This window comes from Strix uralensis, chromosome 2, assembly GCF_047716275.1.
Source record: "Strix uralensis isolate ZFMK-TIS-50842 chromosome 2, bStrUra1, whole genome shotgun sequence".
NCBI classification, from domain to species: domain Eukaryota; kingdom Metazoa; phylum Chordata; class Aves; order Strigiformes; family Strigidae; genus Strix; species Strix uralensis.
Genome location: NC_133973.1, coordinates 41900293 through 41920160, shown reverse-complemented (window position 1 = coordinate 41920160; position 19868 = coordinate 41900293). Strand labels below are relative to the sequence as shown.

General features: G+C 61.1%; 1 protein-coding gene across 1 annotated transcript in view; it reads right to left on the bottom strand.

Annotated features, from left to right (window-relative positions):
• BCOR (BCL6 corepressor) overlaps positions 1-19607 on the bottom strand; it is an 82415-nt gene extending 62808 nt beyond the window's left edge. The window contains exon 1 of the mRNA XM_074858531.1: positions 19512-19607. The gene's annotated coding sequence lies outside the window, so the exon portion shown is untranslated. The remainder of the gene's footprint in view (positions 1-19511) is intronic.
• Between the last annotated feature and the right edge of the window lie 261 nt (positions 19608-19868).

Below are 19868 nucleotides of genomic sequence, written 5' to 3'. Positions count from 1 at the left end.
AAGCGGGGGAGCAGCCCGCCGCTGCGGGAGGAGGGCAGGCCGGCTGCGAGCTGCCCCCTCCACCTCTCCCGCTTCCATACCTCGGCCATTTTGTCTGCTTGCGGCGCGCCCGTGGCCCCGGCCGGTCCCCCCCGCCCCGTCCCCTCGGGCAGAGGGCTGCTGCGGGGCGCTGCCCCGGGCGCAGGGGCCGGGGCGGGCCGCGGGGGGGCGGGCGGCCCGGCCGGGCGGGCGGAGGGGGAAGGCGGGCCGGCGGCAGCCCCGGCCGCTCCTGCCAGCGGGGAGATGCCGCCGCCAGGCAAGGCCCTGCAGGGGAGGGGGCGTGCGCCGCACAAGTCTGGAGAGGAGTAAAAATAGCGCCGGCGGGGTTGTCGCTTTCCTCGCCCCTCACCCCCCCCACCCCCTCCCCACTCCAGCCCGGCGGGGGGCAGCGGGCGGCGCGGCGGGGAGGGCGCCGGGGGAGGGCAGGAACCGAAGCCAGACAAAACCCCGGCCCCGGCCGCAGGGCCGTGCGGGCGAGGTCGAGCCTTCGCCACGGAAGGGGATACGCGGGAGCCGGGGGCTGCGTCCCCTTTTCCCGGTGGGGTTCCCCCAGCCCCGGGGGGCGCGGGCTGCGCCCCGTCCGCCGTCGCCGTCCCTCGGCGGCCTGGGAGGAGCGGCAGCGAGCGGCGGCTCGGCGGAGGCACGGCAGCCACCACCACGCTCCCGAGTTTAAATATAATACGACGGCCGGGGGAACCGCCATGGTTTGAAGGTGTGTTTGTGCAGACTACAGCTTGTATGTTAATAATTGGATACAGTCGATGAATCACCTCCGTCCTCCTTCTGGTTTTGTTTTTGTGTTGTGTTTTGTTTCGGAGGGGGTGGGGAGAGAAAGCGAGGAGACGATTCCGTGGCTCGGCGCTGAATACCAATTCCGCGCCCGGGTTCATAAACACTGGGGTTATTCACTCCGCCCCAGAGGTGATAGCGGAGGCCTCCGCCGCCCTCCGCGCCCGCGCCCCGCGGCGCGGCCCCCGGGCTCGCCGGCGTGCGGAGCGGGATTTGCGCCCCGGCTGGAAGCCCGGCAGCGGCGGGTGGCTCGCCGGGGTGCATACATATGAAATGAGAGCCTGCAACATCAAAGCGGCAGCGGAGCGGGGGCAGGGAGGGGCTCTCGGTGTGTACACGTGTGTACTTTTCCAGAGAAAAGCCCCTAATTTTTCAAATCGGATCCTTTTTTTTTTTTTTTTTTCCTCCACTCGCATGGCAGACACGCGGAGAGATTCTTTAGTCCTGTACTTAACACTTCACAGTGTTTTTAGCAATTAAGGCGAGAGGGGGGTGGGTATAAAGATAAGCCACTTTTTCGCCCTGCAAGTGTGAAAGATAAGATAACAGTAAGCTGGGGCAAAACGTCTGCTTACAACCTCCCCCCAGCGATTCTGATCGGTCACCTCTTATCGCAGAAAATGTTCATTTCGAAAGCAGCCTCAAAAAAACATGGGAAAATAAAAGTATTTTCCGTTTAGAAATGCCATTTAACACCCCGTCCTCACTTCATCTCCCTACGCCGTGTCCCCCCCGCCTTCCTCCACCACGGTACCCAAACCAGGGCAGCAGCCGCTTCCTAGCCCGCCTCTCGGAAGCCGAATCACTCAGGTAATCAGAGGACTGAAACCTGCCAGGCGCCGAGATTAGCTCCGCGGCGCTCCCCGGCCGTGCCCGCCCGCCGCCCCCGTCGCAGGCGGGGGACGCGGCCCGCCTTACCGGCCCCTCGTTGCCCGTAAAGCGGGCCGGGAGCTGTGCTGAGGAGGGCCCCACGCCGGCACCACACGCCGCAGCGGGTGAGGCTGAGCCACAAGCCAGGCTGCCTTTTCCAGGTCGTTTCGCTGCAGCACCCCCGACGGCATCGGGGCGGCGCGGCGGGGGCGCCGATGCTCCCCCACCGGCCAAGCTGCAGGATCCGCTGACGGCAGCCGCGCTCGGCGTCGAGTCGCTTCTGCTTCCCCCCCCCCCCCCCCCCCTTCCCTGAGCCCCCCCGCCCCCGCCGCTTCCTACCCCGCGGCCGCCGCCGCGCCCCGCCACCCGGCAGGCACAGGCGGAGGCCGCGGGCGGGCACAGCGCTGCCCCGGCCCTCCGCGGCATCGGGCAAGGCTCCGCCGCGCCCGCCCCGGGGCCCGCGGGCAGGATGCGGGCGCCGCTCCCCCGGGCAACGGGGCTCGGCGCGCCCACGCCCGCCACGGCCTGGGCTACGCGCTGCTTCCCCGTCCCCGGGGCCTGCCCCCCCCCACACCAGGACCGGAGTTTTCCCCTCCCGTCCTTAAGCCGTCGTCACCTGCGATAAGCCGAGATGCCGAGTAGCAAAAGGCTTCCCGACACCTCCTCGAGGGCAAGGCGCGGCCGCGCCGTGTCCTCGCTGGCCTGGGAAAACCTCCGCACGGGCCTCCATGCGAGGCAGCGGAGTGGGCATGTGTGGAATGGGTGGGCAGGCGTCCCCTCGTCCCCCGGCAAAGCCGCATCCAGGGCCCCCGCACGGGAGCCGGGATAGCGGGGACCCCGCGCAGCCCCGACGTGCTCGGGGCCGGAGTGGAGCCCGGGTGGCTCGGCGGGGAGCCGAGACGGTGGGGGGGCTTCCCCGGGCTCGCCGCATCCCCCGTCTCCTCCCGCCGCCTTCTCAGAAACCCGTCGGTGCCGTGCTCTCGAAGTGAGTGGGTCAGCAGCTGATGACAAGGGGAAAAAGGAAGAAGAGAGCGAGCGAGCGAAAAAAAAAAAAAAAACACCACCCTCCCAAACCCTAGCCTGGCGCGATTACTCATCCCCAGAGTTCCCCTAAGTCAGAGAAACTTGGCGAAGTCCCAAGGCCGAGCCGTTAGCACGGTCTGAGGCTCCCCGGGCACCTTCCGCCGCGGGGCCAGGGCCGAGGGGCACGGCGGGGGCAGAGAACCGGGGCCGGGGCCGGGGCCGGCGGGGAGAGCCCGTCCCCATCCCCGGAGCTCTTCGCGCTCGAGTTACTGTGGAGCGTTTTATCTTCACAGTCACATCGGCAGCTAACGAAGCTCGGCGGCTGCAGCCCACACGACTTTGGTTCTCTGCATTTATCCTTCAATAAAAGCCGATTCCTTTATTAGAAACAGGAGACGTGTCTCCTACCGCCCCTATCAAATCCCAACTGGCAAGGCGCAGCCGACACCTCCCCCTCAGCCCCCCCTGCCCGAGAAGGGCAGGCGGCACCACCCCACGGCCTACGCCCCCCCCCCCCTCCGGACCCCCCACCGTGAGCATCCCGCTCTCCCTCTCTCCAGCCCCCCCGACCAGGGGGAGCCCTCGCCCCTTTCCACCGGGGCGGCCGACGCCCCCTCCCCGAGATCCCCCCCGGGCAGGAGCAGCCGAGGCCAGCCGGCCCCTCGCCGCTGCGCGCCCCCCGCCCCAAACACCCCGCACCGGCACGGGCAGCCGCCCCCCGCTTCCCTCCGCCAAATCAATCGCCCCCACCAGGCGCACCCACACGACTTTCGTTCCCCTGCATTTATCGTTCAATAAAAGTCGTTTCCTTTATTAGAAACAGAGGAGACGCTTCTCCCACCGCCCTCACCTCATGCCCCCTCCGCGGGCGCAGCCGGCGGCCCCCCCTCCACATCGCCCCCCGCCGAGCGCGGCCCGCCCCACCCCCACCCTCTCCCACCACCGCCGCCCCCTAAAAATAACAATAACAGTAATAACAATAATAACAGCCGCCGTCCCCAGCAGTCGCGGCAGCCAGCCCCCCCCCTCCACCGAGCCCAGCCACCCCCTCCCCTTCCCTCTCAAATCCCCCATCGCTAGGCGCAGCCAACCCGCCCCCCCCCGCCCGCCTTTCCCCAGGCGCAGCCAACGACCCAGCAAATCCCCTCGCCAGGCACGGCTCGGCCCCCGCCCGCCTCGCAGCCCCCCCCCCGCCGCCCCCCGCCCCCCACCGGGCACCGAGCAGGTCTGCGCGGCGGCTGCTTGTGCGGCTCCGATCGGAGCTGCCGCCGCCGCCAACGCTACCGGGCGGGGAAGGTTTCCCCGGGCGCCGCCGGGAGAGCCGGTGCTCGGAGGATGCCAAACCGCCTCGCCGTGCCGTGCCGTGTCCCCCCCCTGCCCCCCCCGCGCCCGGCGGAGATCTCCCCGCCGAGGAGGGGCCGGGACGGAGCGCGCTCTGTATCGCATTAAATTAATCTCCCGGCTCCGGAGGAGGCAGGTGATTCTGCCCAACACAATGAGGGGTTTGAGCGCTGCGGAATAAAGCGCCGTTCATGGGGCCGTGGGCGGCCGGTGCCCGGCTCCGCCGCGGGATCGCCGGCTCCCGGGGGAGCCCCGGCGCTGTTCCCCGCCGCCGGCCCCAGCGCGGGGAGCTCCGGCTCGGCACACCCCGCCCTGGCCCTCGGGAAGGAGAAAGGGAGGGCGCGGGGGGGCGAGCAGCGGCCCCGGCAGCGGGGGAGCAGCAGCCCCTGGGGACTGGAGACGGGGGGCTGCAGACAGGGCCGTCCCCCCACACGCCGTGTGTGTGTCCCCCGGGGGGGGCGGCCTCCTGGGATGGGGGGTGAGCGTCAGCCTCCCGCGGGGAGGCCGGGACCGAGCGGCGGGGACGGCGCTGCCCACCGGGCCGGGCGGCGGGGAGCCCCGGGCGGCCCCCGGGCGGGCGGTGCTGCCCGGGTTCAGGCGGTGGCAGGCGTTGTTTTCCTCGGAGAGCGGCGGAGGAGGAGGAGGAGGAAATCTCCGGGTTTTTAATGAGGGGGTGCAGCAGGGCTGAGCGCTGGGATTACACGGCGCGGAGACAGAGCTGCGGGCTGTGTGTGCGCGCAGGGCTGGTAGTCTCCGCCCGTCTGCCTGCTAATCGCACGTTTTCCGCTGTTAAAAAGAAACCGAGACGCTGTGGCCGAGCGCAGCGCTGTCTCTGTGACTGTGACATGAAAAGATGGCGCTCTCTCCCCTCCCCCAGCCTCCCTCTCGGCTTACACTTCCTCCCCAACAGCTTTTGCCTTCCAGTTTTTTAAAGCCCTCTTTTCTCCCTTCCTTCCCCCCCTCTCCCCGGGCCGGATACCACCAGCTTCCCAGCCGATCGGTGGGTCCCTCGGTTGCGACGATTTTATTTTTTTTTCTTTTTTTATCTCTACCTCGCTATTTTCGCCTCTCCCTTTTCTCGGAAACCTCGATCTCCCTCTCTTATTACTCGCTCTTTTGTGAACTTCTGCGGCTAATGGAAGGCAGTTTGCAGGAGGCGGGGGGGGGGGGGGGGGAGAGGGAGGGATGTGAGGAAAAGCGGGGAGGGGGTTCCCCGGCCACTTCTTCCCCCCCCCATCTATTTCCTCCTTCTCCCCCCAGGCAGGAAAGCGAGCCGGATCGGGGGGTGCGTGTCGGGGGGGCAGGAAGGAGGCTCCGGGAGGTGCCTGCCCGCGTCGGCGACCTGGTCGCGCTGCGGCTGCCCCCGCCGCCGCGGGAGCGCCCGCCGGAGGCCGGGGGGGGCCGCGCTGGGGCGGCGCGGCGGGAGGCATCCCCGTCGGAGAGTTTACCTGTCTAGAAGTGTTTTACGGTGCTGCGAGCACGAAGGTGGTCCCGGCTCCCGGAGCGGGTCCGCGGGAATTGGCCGCGGTCCCTCTCCGAGGAAGGAGGGCTGCCCCCCCGCCTTCCACCTCGCTCCCCGCCTTCATCACCAGACCGTTCCAAGTGCTAAGATTGTTTCCCCCCCCCCCCCTTTTTTTTTTTAAGCCTGTAAATTAAATTCAGCGCTACTCTCTCCTATTTTAGTGTCTGTTATGTTAATTGCACTTAGCGCTGGGGCGCTGCTCGCCAGGGATGCACGAAGGCCTCGGAGATTAACCGCAGGCTCCTGCTCGGACTTTTCTCAGCCAGCAACGAGTTGCGAGGGGCTGCCGAGGAGTTCGCACGATCCCGTGTGCTTTCGGAGCGTCCTGCTGCCAGCCGGCCGCTCCGGATCCGGGGCCAGCGGCTCGTGGCTGGGAGGTCAGGGTGGCAGCGGCTCCCTCTGTGCCCGCAGATCTATTTGCGTAAGGATTTGCATTGCGGGAGGACAGGTATTTTTCCTCCCCGTGGATGGTAAAAATGCAAAATTAGCGCGACTGTTTCTAGGCAGAGACGCCACGATTACGTGATCTCGCTGAACCTGTCGGTTGTGCTTTCTGGAGCAGCAGGGAAACCGGACACCTTTACCAATGACTCCTGGAGCCGTTCTCCCGGGCGCTCGCCGTATTTATCGCCATCTAACCCCAGGCAGCCCGCCAGTGCCGTGTCGCAGCCCTTGCCCTGCCCGGGGCTGTCCGTGCGGCCGGCGGCGCCCCGCGGAGTTACCCGGCCTGGCCGTGGAGGACTGGGCACGAGTGGCCTTCCCAGACGCGTCCTTTCTCCAGCGCCTACTTCATCTATTCGTTATCAGGGGACGGCGTGTGGAGTGACTGAGCCTAATAAGTTGTCCACTTGTTCATTTCAGGAGCATTGATTTCTGGTTCCAAGGCACTCTGTTCTAGCACTGGCTACAGCTGCGGGGCTTTTCGCAGCTGGTCTTTCGCCTAGACAAATATCAGCGAGAATGTGAGCGTTATTAGCCACATAAATAAATCATTAACGTGCACACAAATGTTGTTTTAGCATAACTTCCACGGAGAAAATATCCCGGCGGGGCACGGCGGAGCGGCGCGTTGCGCGGGGCCGCCCTCCGCGGGGGTCGGCGGCCGGGGGTCGGCGCCCCCCCGGCGCGGCTCCCCCGCTCCCGATTGAACATTAACGAGGCCGGCCCGCCGTGGCACGGCCGCGGAGCCTTGCCTCGCAGACCTTTGTCTGCTCTCCCGGGCCGGGCGGGGACGTCGGGCGCTTTTCTCCCCAAACGCGGCGGCACTAACGAGATTACTGGCCGGCCGGCCGCGGCCGAGTCCGCCGAGCACCGGGCCCGGCCGCTGCGCCTCGTTAAAGCGGAGCCCACGGCAGGAACGGCGTTTGCCTTCGGCCTCCCGCGAAGGGCCGCGGGCTCCCCCCGAGCCCCGGCGGCGGGGAGCGGGGAGCGGCAGCCGCCGCCGCCGCCCGGGCCGCGCTCGCCCTGCCCCGCGGAATCCCGCGGGTGCCAGCAAAGCCCTGCCTGGGAGCCCTGCCAAGGCGGTCTCGCTTTGATATTCCGCACCACGGCCGCTCCTCCGCTCGCTCTTAATCACGCAAAGGCGAGCTAGCTCCGCCGCTCGCCGTAATAAACACCGAGCGCCTTTCGCCGGGCTCCCAAAGTAAATATTGTACCGGGGAAGCGGGGCAGCGCTGGAAAGCTGAAATCGTCCACTTTTTCGCACTTAGCAACCGAACGAAGGGTTGTGCGCTCCCTCCCCGAGCCAGGCTCGGTGTGATTTACTTTCTGGTTGCGATGCAGATATTCACTTGTCAGTTCAAGGGCAGGACAGAAACTGTGCAAGCGGAGTCTTGCGAACGGAAATCTCCCATTTACGAGGTTCTGCTCTACCACCAAAAGCCACCCTCCAGCACCTTTGTTCTGCATGCAGCTGCTTTTATCTTCCCCCCCCCCCCGTCCCAGCCCATCTCCATCCGACCCTTCTTCCACCGTCTCCTCAGATGGATTCCCAGTCTTCTCCCGACTGACCCTGGGGAAGGCGGCGGGGGGGGTGGGTGCGTGGGGAGGGAGTCCGGGAGAGGTTGACGCTGAATGACAAGGCAAATGATAAGAGCCGAAGCGACAGCAAAAGCAAACAGAAGTGGTCTCGGCTCCCTCGCAGGGCCCAGCCACGGGAGCTGTGGCTGTGCCATGAAGGCAAGGTTGGCCCCCGCAGGCAGCCCGGCTTCTCCGGGGCGAGATAAACACATTTCGGTCACGTGGCGAGCCTATACGGTGCCATGCTCCTATTTGCCTTCCCCGCTCGCTTTTCACAATAACATGCCATCCGCCAGCCAGCTCCGAGGCTAACCTCACCTCCCTGGCGCCCGGCCAGCCCGCCCGGGCCCGGCCATGCGGAGGGAAGACGCGCTCCCCCCACCCCCTCCGGGGAAGCTGCACCTCGGCCTGGGGCCGGCTGCACCCCGAGCCGGGGCTGGGGCAGGGGCCGGCTGCACCCCGGGCTGGCGGCTTGGGCGGGGACGGGCTGGACCGTGACTCGGGTCCGGGGCAGCGGGAGCAGCGGGAGCCGGGGCCGGGGTTGGCCACATCCCCAGGACGGGGCGCGGGGTCCCCGCAGAGCGGCGGGGTGGGGTTTCCCCCGGGGACGGCAGGCGCGGGGCGTGTGCGGGCGATGTCGGTTTCGGGGCGGCGGGACGGAGCCCCGCAGAGAGACCCGGGGGGGGGGGGGGGGGGGGGGCGGGACACCCGCGGCGAGGCGCCAGCTTTGCCGCCGCTTTAAAATGGCTGAAAAGGGTGTCCCCGGGCATCCCCTCCCCGGTAGCAGCAGCGGCAAGCCCCGTCGCCTCGAGCACCGCGGCCGCCTGCGGCAGCAGCCCCGGCTGGTTACGGGAACAATGAGCCACGGCGGGCGCGCCCGGTGCCTCCCCGCTGCCGGGGCCGGCCGGGGGTGCAGGCGGCGGGGGAAGGCGTACGGGGGGAGCGGGAGGCTGGAGCTCCCCCCACCACACACACCTCTCGGCGGAGCGAACGTGCCGTTTAATCCCTTTATCCCCGCTCGCTGGTGGCGGTGCGAGCCGCCGGGCCGGGAGCCGCCCGCCAGCCGCCCGGGGAGGCGACGTGCTGGCTCCGCGGCGCAGACGTCGCCGGGTGGGAGCAGGGAGCCGGCCCCCACTGCCCCCCCCCCCCCCCCCCGCAACAACGGCGGCAGCGGGGGGGGGGCGGGGGGCACGGCCCCCCCGGACCCGGACACCGCTTGGCCGCGCACCGGGGGGGGTTCTCGCCCTTCGGAGCCCCCGGGGGCTGCCTGCCGTCGGGCACCGGAGTCGTGCCCCAGCACCCCGGCCGCGGCCCCCGTATCCCCCCCGCTCCCGGGGCAGGCCTCGCTGTCTCCCCGCGGGGGCACGGTCTGCAGCCTCCCCTCTCTCCGGGCCTCCCCGGGGCCCCCGGACAAGGCGAGGAGCGGCCCCCGGTGCCGTGCCCAGGTTGGGCAGCCGCCGCTCGGCTGCCCGTGCTCCGAAATCCGGCAATTATGCAAATGCCCGGGATGCTCTCCCCTTTGATCTGAACTTCCTCGGAATGATCGCTTCTCGTTACGGAGCATGAAAACGCCTCTCGGACGTGTAAAGTGAACCACAGAGCTCCTTTCATCCCCTTTTGTGACCGGCACCGGGCTCGCCTCTGCAGCCCCGCATTCCCCAAACGCCGGGAAAGGGGACCGAAAGGGGCTCCCGCGGGAGGCGGCGGGACGTGGGAGCAGCCCGGGCCGCCGGTTGTCATGGCGAGGCCAAGCGTCTTCCCAAGTTATGTGCGACTAATGGGTTTGTGCCCCGCTCGGCTCCGGGTTCACCTTCCCCCCTCCCGCCGCTCGGCTCCCCGCCGACCTCCCCGCCCGCCCCCCGGGGGTGGCGGCGCCCCGGGGGTGGCGGCGCCCCGGCCGTCCCGGCCAGCAGCTCGCTGGGCCCCGGGGCCTCGTCCCGCCGGTTCCCCGCCTGCACATCAAACGCTGCGGGGTTGGGGAGCGGAGGCGGAGGGAGGGGGTGAGCAACTCCCGCCGACGGCAGCGCAGTCCCCGAGCGACTTGAAACTCCATCTTTTGCTGCGCTCCTCACCACCTCTTGTTTCAGTTTTGACAACTGAGACTAACGAGGCACTGAACGTATCACAGGTTTAGTATGTCCACGCAACCGTGGATATGATTTTCAAGGCTCCTGAGAGCCACTGCTGGGATTTTTTGTTACTTCCCCCCCCCCCCCCCTCGAGGAGATATTAAGAAAGTTTGTGCTGCCTTAAAACTACTCCTCCAGTCTAAGAAAAACATTCTGACCATTCGCTGGAGGCCATTTTATGCAACTTTAAGGAGGTTAATAGCTTGCGTAATTTCAGGAATACCAGGTGTCTCCTTAATACCTTTTTCCCCTTTCCCTGCCATTCATTCAGACAAGCCAGGAGCTCTGCAGGCCAAGTGCTCCTGTGACAGACAATGGATTCCCACCTATCCGAGGGGCCTGCACTAGAAAACGGACAGACTTCTTCCCTGCTCTGCTCATGCACGGTGCGAAGCCTGCAACGCATCTGTGAGACGAAGGGATGCATGTGAAGGAGGGCGTGGAGTAAGGGGGCTACCCTACGTGCACAGGTTGCTTTTTTTATTTTGCTGGAATTTGCAGTTTCGTCTAGAGAAGCACTGGTAGATGTGGCATTAATGAAATTATGCCACTGCAAAACAAAGCTGAGCAAACAGGAGAAGAAGAATTATTTGAACTGTTTTTAAAATGTTGTCATGCTTGTTAACAGCTGCTTAACTCTGGTGCCTAATAAGCTCTTGGAAAAGAAGTTTTATTAATGAAAAAAAAAGCAATCCCCCTGCTTGCTTACAATTAAATGATGACAGCTTATAATGCATTCCTTCAAGACCTCCAGTAATATCGGGGCTCAGGGGACTTTAAATACCTAATTCATACATTTTTTTAAACCAAGAACGGACCGTTATGATCAGCTGGTCTGACCTGCTACATATCATGGGCCAGTGAATTTCAGCCAGACGTTCTTGTATCAGACTCATAAATTCTGGCTGAGCTTTTAACCTGGCATCCAATCTTGCTCTGAAGATTTTTAAGTAACAGAAAACCCACTGCTTGCCTTAGTTGTTCCAGTGGTTATGTCCCCTCACTGGTTTAAAAAAAAAAAAAAAAAAAAAAGCACCTATTTCTGTTCAGAATTCATAGAGCTTCATTTTCCAACATAGGATCTCATTATGCCTTTGTCTGCCACATTAAAGAGATCTCTACTATCAGAAATCTCCCCATAGAGACACTTAGGGCACTTAAAGACTATGATCAAACCAAGTCATAGCCTCCTCTTGGATAAATTAATAGATGGGATTTCTTTAGTCTTTTGCAATAAGATGTGATTCCCAGACCCTGAATCACTCTTGTAGCTCTTTTCTGATCCCGTAATAATTTGCCAATACACTTTTAACATGCAAACACCACAACAGAGCTGGACACAGTATTCCAGCAACGGTCTCATTCATGTCAGAAGCGTTAATGGCATCATTAAGTTTACTTGTTTAAAACCCTATGCAGATTACCTTTATAGATAGCCTTAGCAATACTGACTTTATTAAAACCCCATTTAAAAAGTCGCCTGTCTTCGTGCAGACTGGTGTTGTTCATCAAATTCACAACGCTGAGCGTTGCTTGACCAAACTGCAGAGCCAGCTTAGTTTTTCTAGCTGGGGCTTTTTCAGTGCTCCACCAGCCCTAGCCTTCAGTAGGGCTTCATATTTTTTTTCTTTTGTCTGTAAGAAGCTACTGCTGCATATTCTCACAATGGCACTAGCCCTGGCTGTGCACTAACAGAGAGCTCTGCGCGTAGACAGAGCTCCACTACACCATTCCCTCTTTTCCCTCTTCCTCTCTTGCCATGCCAAAGCTCCAATTAAGTTCCAGCAAGACTTGGGGTAGTTAATTTCCTTTCAGTGGTCATGGTGGGGCTCAGTTTTGAGACACTCCTCCCCAGATAGTTCACAGACAGCTTCCATGAGGTCTTCTTCAGCCACGGCAAACAGTTTGCTTTCACACATGAGCCCATTCCTCATCCACCCTCACCTGAACGTCTGCTCCAGAAGACAGACATTAAGCAGGGTAGAGCTCTCCCACTACATACCGGATGAAAACATGTCCTCTGATAAAGAAATAGGAGCTGCCCTTCCTCTGCCCATCCTGGTGATGCCCATCCATCCTTCAGTCTATCTATCTCAGCTTCTGAGGTAGCCTCCCTGTGCAATGGCAGCGTGGAATGGTGGGATCTCGGAGGACCAAGGTCCATGTGTTACAGAAGCACTAACTGCACTGCTCCAGTACCTTCCCAGTTTCCGATCTTCCCGAGCTACATCAGGAAACACTGCATGCAGTGAGTGCCATCGCACTGGGTGCTGCAAGCCTGGACTCTGTTCTGCATGAGAGGTGGCCTAAGTTGTAGCTGAGATGCCCTGGAATATTTGGGTGAGACTGGCTCCCAAAAACCTCAGCTGTAGCTAGGACTGCACTGTGCTGGGCCTCGTGTAACAAGGGTGAAACAGTCTGTGCCCCAAAGATCTCCCTCCATATCATGTGTATCCTCAAAAGCAGAAAATCATGTAGGACAGACATAGTCTTGGAAACGGCTGGGCCTCAGCTTTATACACAGTCCCTGTGCTTTGTAGCAGGACTCATAGCTGAGCAACAGTCCTTTATTTTTTTTCCTCCCAAACAATAGATCTTTTTCCATAGTCCCAGTTGGAGATTCACATTAATCATGACATCATGGTCATGCATCAGACCACAGGTACTTCTCCCACCGAAGGCAATCAGACTGGCCCACAGCGTCTTCTAGCTCACTCAGCTCCCCAGGCTGTTCCCACCGACATCTCTGCCCTAACAGAGGTCATGGCACATGCTGGAGACCGGGTGGCCATAGTGGGCCCGCACCATGGGCACCTTCTAGTGGGAAAGCAGCTACGACCTGCCCAGGAAAGCTGTTCCCCACATAGGAGTAATTCTTCATCTGCACAGAGCTGAATAAGGGACTCGTACACCACTTATTCTGCTACTGCCCCCAGGGACATGGTGCCAATACAGTGTAAAGCCTGTGTAGCTACACTGTTTACCCTGGGGTGAACTATGATGAAGTTCACGTTATGTTAGAGGACCTTGAAGCTGCTACAGAAACACCCGGAGAGGCCCAACCTGCATAAACCAACACCAAGACGAGGGCAGCACAGGATTAAGGGTTAAATTGCTTTTGCGTATATGCCCCACCTCACCTTCTGTGCCATGCAGTTACACCACAACTACCCCTTTAAGCTTAAATTATCCACAATAAAATTATTTTTCCCATGACACATGGCACAGCCTTCACGTCCTAGTAGTGGCAGCCCTCCCTTCGTCTATACTTTCCACATGCCCTCGTTTTACTATGAGTCAAACACACTTGCCCTCTCTTCCTATGACTTACACTTTCCTACCTCAGAGGACACATATATCAGAAGATATATCTGATGGCCCAGTTTACAGATATGTTCTTGTACAATTGGCATCACTCCTTTCCAAAACCACTGCTAGATAGCCATCGGGTTCAAATCAAATTCTTCCTTAGCCCCAACCATGAAAAAGCGAGCACAGAGAAGTCACCTTTGTTATAACAAAACACCCTTGAGTTGCACTTAATTCTAGTAAGCAGCACATTATCCTCACTCGCTGTACCAAAATGCAATTTATAATTTTAAAAAGCAATAATCATTCAAAACATCAGACCTGCAGCTTTGAGGCACTGCAGGATGGGATTGCTTTTCTTCTTTCTAATTTACCTGCAAGCGCACATCGCCCAGCCACTCGTGACGACCTGCTCTTTCTTCTTTCCAGGCTGCTGCAGCCAACAGTATGTGGGTCTGGGCGACTGTTTTGGGGTCTGCTCTCCTCTAACCCTCCAAGGGGTTTGTCATTAGTTTTCATGGAGAGCAGAACGAGGCTGTATGTGGAAAACCAATATTGACATTTCCTTGTTTAAATATCATACATCAGAGGGGGGTCACGGGAGCCAAGGCCACCAGAAAGGGTTCCCCCACAAGCTATTATTTCCTTTTAAAAAGCACCAGGGACCCAGCAGCCTCCACTGGGCCTCACACCCGCACGTCTGCTCTTCTCTGCGAGCTGGCTGACTGCTGCCGGTGCCACTTAGCAAATACAGATGCTCAGGTCTTTTTCTTTCACCACGGGTCTCACTCATCCCTGCATGGAGGCCTGGTACTAAATGAATGCCTCGTTTAAGCTCTCTTTTCAAGGCTATGCGAAATACACACCCTATCCGCGCTCACCTCGGTCTTTGCTTGCAAAAATCTACAACACTTTCCTATCAAATTTGAAACAAATGGCATTCAAACTTCTTTTAAAAATTAATTGAACCAATACATCAACAACTTTCATGTTTTCAGAGCCTGCGTGGCCCTCGCCTGGGAAATTAGAGCTGCGGGAGGGTAATTTTGCATTTAAATCAATGGAGCTCTCTTTCCCGACTAGGTTGCCTTCACGCTTTGTAAAGCCAAGCAGTACTACCGGGGTTCAGAAGAAGGTAGCCCATTAGCTGCCCTGCACCTATGGCACACCTGATCTCCCTGGCAGGGGGATTTCCTGGGGGGCTGTGGGGGTGCAACCCCACCATTAGCACCACCCAGTGCAATGTTGTTGGGGGGTACTTCTATGCCCTACACACCGGTTCCCTTCTCCTCCCATTCATCCAAGCAGCATCTCGCCTGCTGTGCCTTACTCCTTGCGTTTTCCCCCTGTTCCCCATGTGAGAGCACTTCACCCTGAGAGCGGGTAGGCTCTCAAGGTGAGGTTGGATACTGTGCTAGGAAAAAGAGTGTTGGGACTGCTCGGAAAAAGGAGAAGAGAAAGCGACAGAAGACATGCCTGCCCCTTCCCAGGGACGGAACAGCTGTAGGATCTCTTTTATCTAAACCCCTGAACCGATTTGCCACTAAAAGAAAGGTAACCCACATTATGTGAAACAAAATTACACTCACATGAACACACACATACAAACGCACACTGTTCTCTTCCAACTGCAGGACACAGACTTGGGGAGCAGTGACCTCAGAGAGCCGTGGCAAAGGAGCCCATGGCTGAAGCCAGGAGCTTGCCTGCCTCCCTGCACCACTGGCATTGCTCTCCTGGTCATCTGCTGTTGTAGTTTTTATAGTTTTGCTTCTGGTTTTGGGGCAGGCAGGAACGATCTGCTTTCTGCGCCTACAGAGTGCCCAGCACACTAAAGCTGCTGTCAGGTAACACAATACTTGCGAACCTGGAAAGATAAAGTACCACTGAAATTCAGCGCATGTCGATCCCTCTATTTATCTCTACGCATCCTGAGCCTTATCCTAGTCCAAAACTTCTCCCCGCTGTTTTGCGTTTAGATGACAGGCACAGTACGTTAGAGGATGCAAGGCAGAGCCATACCCTGAAGAGCTTACAAATCTAAACAGAGCCCAGACAGGGAGCATAAACAGGTTATAAGAATATGAAGACATCGTTTCGGTGGTCATGTAGAGGTCTTTAAGAGTTTCCAGTGACAGGACTTTTGAAATAATTTTTCCCCTTTTCAGGAGCCTTCTGGAGGCAGCGAGATGTTAGGAAGCGGTGAAAAAGAGATGTTGCGACTTAACAAACTGTTACTGGGCGAACGTCAAAACTGTAAGCCCGGCTGCGAGGAGGCCTGCAGGCTGGCAGGGATGGGGCACCTGCAGCCCACTATTGCTGGCAGGAGAGGGCTGGGACTATGAGAGGAGCCTGGGGTGCACCTGTGCTCCAAACTGAAGCAGCTTTCACACCTTCCTGTGAACCTGCCAACTGCTCCAAGCCATCAGGGTTTGCCGGTTCTGCTTTAGTAGCATTCTCCACTGCTTTGTTTCTGAGGCTTAGCATGCCACATAAGAGCACTTCCAAGGAGATTTTAAAATGCCTTCGGGGCAGCAAGGGACAGCAGCAGGAGGACTATCTGAACCACTTTGGTCTGAGACATTTGGACTTAGATCCATCCAGGCGTTAATTCAGTGAAAGCCAGACAGGATCAGGTTGAAACAGGCATTATGCACTGTTGGAAGCAAATCCAATTCACATAGTTTTAAGCACATGCAAACCATTTTCTGTGGGGACCTGGCGTGCTTTACAAGAGTGCTCGAGGGACCAGGTGACTTTTAGCATGGTGAATTTCAGCAGTGTAACCAAGGCTTAACGCTGTGGCCATAGTCCTCCCTGAGGTAGGGATAACTGCAAAGGCCAAGCCAGCAAGTTGGAAAGGGTTTTTTTCCTTTTCCGTTGCCACTGTCTTTTTTTCCGGTTTCTTGTTATGTACACTGCTTGAAGAGAAAAGCGCTGTATCTTATCACCATGACACAAGCCTGTGTTTTTCTCTCCCTGCTACAATGTTGGAGGCACCTAGCGAGAGAACAGCTCTGTGCAGAACCTACAGGGAGGTGCAGAGACCCTGGGGCCATTTTTGCCTACTGCTCTTCAGGTTGCTCAAAAGTTTCAGTCCTACCTGTGAACACCAAGGCCCAGGGCTAGAAACAGCAGTGGCGTCCAATGCCTATGCAGCATCTCTCCTGTCACAAGGCAGGGACCCATCAACTACACCCAAACCCCATCAGGCCCCTGGGAAATGGGCTCCAGCACTGGTTTGCCACAAACCTTGCCCCAAATACGGAAGAAGGACCTTGTCTCAAGCCAACCCGAAATGGTTGCATAGACACACATACACACATGTATCCACTATTGTCTCATTCTTGTGCTCTTCCTTCAGGTGCTTCCTTGCCATGGGAGGGGGTGTCCCCGAGCCCTCTCTCCCATGTACCTACAGGACTGCCTCCCAGCCACAGTTTATATTCAGCTTTCTGCAGACACTCTGACATCTTCACACACACAGACACAGAGGGATCTTTCTGAATGCTGTCTGCATGGTCTTTTGCTCTCCTGCTCCCCGGCGGACCCAGGGCTCAGCCTGCCCAAACATGTGCCACACCACACCTCGTCCCCATGGTCTGCCCAGAGTCTCTCGCTCCTTCCACAGCTCCGACACCAGTCACGTCTGCAGCACCAGCGCAACCGCTTGCAGTGCAATGAGGGCACGTGAGTCATTTACCTCCTAGCCAGCCCTGTCTGCTGTGCTCCAGCGGGACTGGCACAGTGCTCTCACTCCCAGTTCTTACGTGGCGCTCAAAGGTACAGGGCACGTTATAGATTTTTGCCTCTTTTCAGCTTAGCAGAAGTGCTTTGTACTCGGCAGGCCTCACTGTCTGCTCGCTGCACAGGCTGCTGGCTTGCTGCTCTCCCCCTTCACTTCCTCTGCCGTCCCTGATGCGTTAAAACCTCCTCCAAGGGCCAAGACGGGTGGGGGGGGATGGGGGGGACGACGGGGGGGGGGGGGGGGGGACGGGCAGAAGGAGAAGGCAGGCTCTGTGGGGCGTTGGGGCTGGGAATTGCTCCAGGGTGTTGGTGACAAGCATGAAAGTAGCTCGCCTGCTCTGCAAATGCAGGGCAGTCGGGAGCAGGGGGTCGCGGGCTGGGAGGTGTCACTTGCATGACCCGGGGCTGGGGCCACCACCGGGTCGGGGGGCAAACCACCCTGGTTGGCCCCAGTCGGGCTCCCGCGGGGCCGGGGCACAGCTCACTGTGGAGCCAGACATCGCTCCCAGCCCCACGGCCTCCTCGGGGACCCGGGCGCGTCTTACCGGGACGTCTCCCGGCCAGCTGGCCCCGTGGGACACCCGGGGCAGCCCGGCCCCGCTGCTGCCGGCCCCCAGCCCGACGGCGCGGCCCGACCTGCCTCTCCCGGGGCGGCGGGACGTGGCCTAAACCGGCCCGAGCCACAGCCCCGGCGGTGCACGCCAGCCCTGCCGCGGGGAGAGCCCGCGATGTCCCGCCTGGCCGAGGGTAGGGGGGGGGCTCCAGAAAATACCGAGTGCGTGCTTGGACTGAATCAAAGGTATTTATTTTGATTGTCCCTTGGCTATAACTTCCATCGTTCCCCTTTGTTTTATAGCTGCTCAAGTTTACTTGCAGAATTAAGACAGATTTGGGGGGGAGGGGGAGGAAGGGGGTAGGAAGCCTTTGTTCTCCGGAGTGTGCTTGTCTTACTTTTGCATCATGTGGCCTGAGCGGCACCCCCCCCCCCGCCCCGACCGTATTTACTCTATCTCGAATGAGTCCTTTGAAGGAGAGGGCAGAGTCGTCGTTAACCCTCTGCGTGCCTGCTGGGCCCTCCGCCGGCAGATCCCGCCTTCGGCGGGGACGCCGCGGGTCCTGAATCCCAGCCCCTTTGACGGGACGGCATCGGGGTGTGTGTGTGTGTGCCCCCAAAGAAAACCCAGCAGCGCCCACCCCGCGGCCGGTCTCCGCCCCAGCCGTGCGCACGGGGAGCCGGCGGCGGTGGGGCCTCTCGGAGAGAGCCCGGGGATACCCCCTTGATCACTAGCAGGCTAGCCTGCTTAACACGAGGTTGGAGATGCCTACAAACTCGAAACAGCTGCCGGGCTTTGCTCTGGCCTGCCTGCTAAAATACGCCGATCTCCTTTTAATCTGTTTCATATTCACAAATTAAGCACTTAGCCTAGGTAATAAATCATGAGGCAGTTTACAAGGCTAGCAGGAGACAAACAAGTGGAAAGGGAAAACAATTGCCTAAAAGTGCAATTCAATGTATCTGGAAAGACGCGCTCTGAAAGCCCGGCCCGCGCTCCCCCGGGCGGCGGCAGCACCCCCGGCCCCGGCCGAGCCCCGCCGTCGGCGGGGGGGCCGAGCCAGGCCGAGCCGAGCCGCTGCTTCTCTGTGCCGCGGGGCTCCGGTCGCAGCCCGTGCTCCCGCCTTTGTCTCCCCGGGTACCGGCCGCCCTCACCGGCTCCACCTGGGAGAGACTCCCGCGGCCTGGAAATAATGTTTCGGGCTGGCGATAACCTCCTCTGGCACACACCCCCCCACACACACACCCCCCACCACCGGCCCGGCCTCGGCTGGGGCGGGGGGTGAGGAAAGGGACGCTGGAAAAAATAAAGTGCGGGCTCGCCTCACACCGGGGCCGCTCGCAAGCGCCCGCGGGGACGTGGCGCTCGCCGGTGTCCCGGGGGAAGGCAGCCCGGGGAAGTGCCACCGGGCTCTGGAACGCGCATACCTGGCCCCTTCACCCCGGCGCTGCCGGGCGCGGGGAGCTGGGGGGGGGGGGGGGCAGCTGGAAAGTAGCGCTTTGGCTACCGGAGTTCCCCCCCGGCCCCCTTTCCGGGATGACCGGTGGAGGGGAGCACCAGGGCTGGCGAGGGACCCCCCGCCTTGGGCCACTGTCACGCTCACCACGCGAAGGGGCGGCGCGGGCAGGACGGGGCTGCGGAGGGCAGGGCTCGGCCCCAGCCCCGCGGCTCCTGCGGCAGGAGAGGGAAATCGGGAGGCGGGCGAGTCTGCAGAAGTGCCGGCCGGGCGCTGGTAGCGGGGGGCCGAGGCGCTGCTGCCCGCGGCGGCAACCCGGGGTGCCGCGGCGCTTTCCCCGGCGGCTCTTCCCGGGAGAGCTGCCAGCCACCCCGGGGGATGCAGCCGAAGGCCCCAAGACAAAAGACCCGGCACTAAGACCCCTCCTGGCAAAGGCGCAGCCTACCGAAAGTATTTCAGTACAGACTTTTCCACCACCCGCCCCCCCCCCTCCCCGCCCCCGGCGGGGCTCCGCGCCGGGCCGGTGGCTCCGAGCCGTGCCGAGCCGTGGCAGCGGGGCCGCAACGGGCTGCGGGAGGGGGAGCGAGCGGGGTAGGGCGTGCGGAGCCGGCGGGGGGGGGAAGGAAGGTCGGCAGCATCCCCCGGGAGAGGGACGGGGGGGGGGGGGGCAGTGGTGATTTAAAGGGACTCCCGCGAAAGGGAGCGACACAGACCTGCGGCCGTCCGCCGAGCGCGATCTGCCGAGCTGCGGGTGCGAAGAGGCGCTGTCAGGGGCTATTTATCTCTCGCCGGAGCGGCGGCTCCGGTCCCCGCATCGCCCGCCGGTAACAATGGCAGCGGCCGGCGGCTCCCCACGCGCCTGGGCGGCGGAACGGATGGCGGAAGATGCCGCCGCGCTCCGCTCAGACGGGCTCGCTCACGCATCCCTCTTGGCCGCAGCCTCTCGCTACTGCCGCTCCGCCGAGAGCTCTGGCCCGCTCCCCCCCCTCCTCCTCCTTCCACCCCCCCGCCCGCCCTTCCCCAATTTTCCATTTTCAGGACTTTGGCGCCGAGCCAGAAATGTCAGGAGG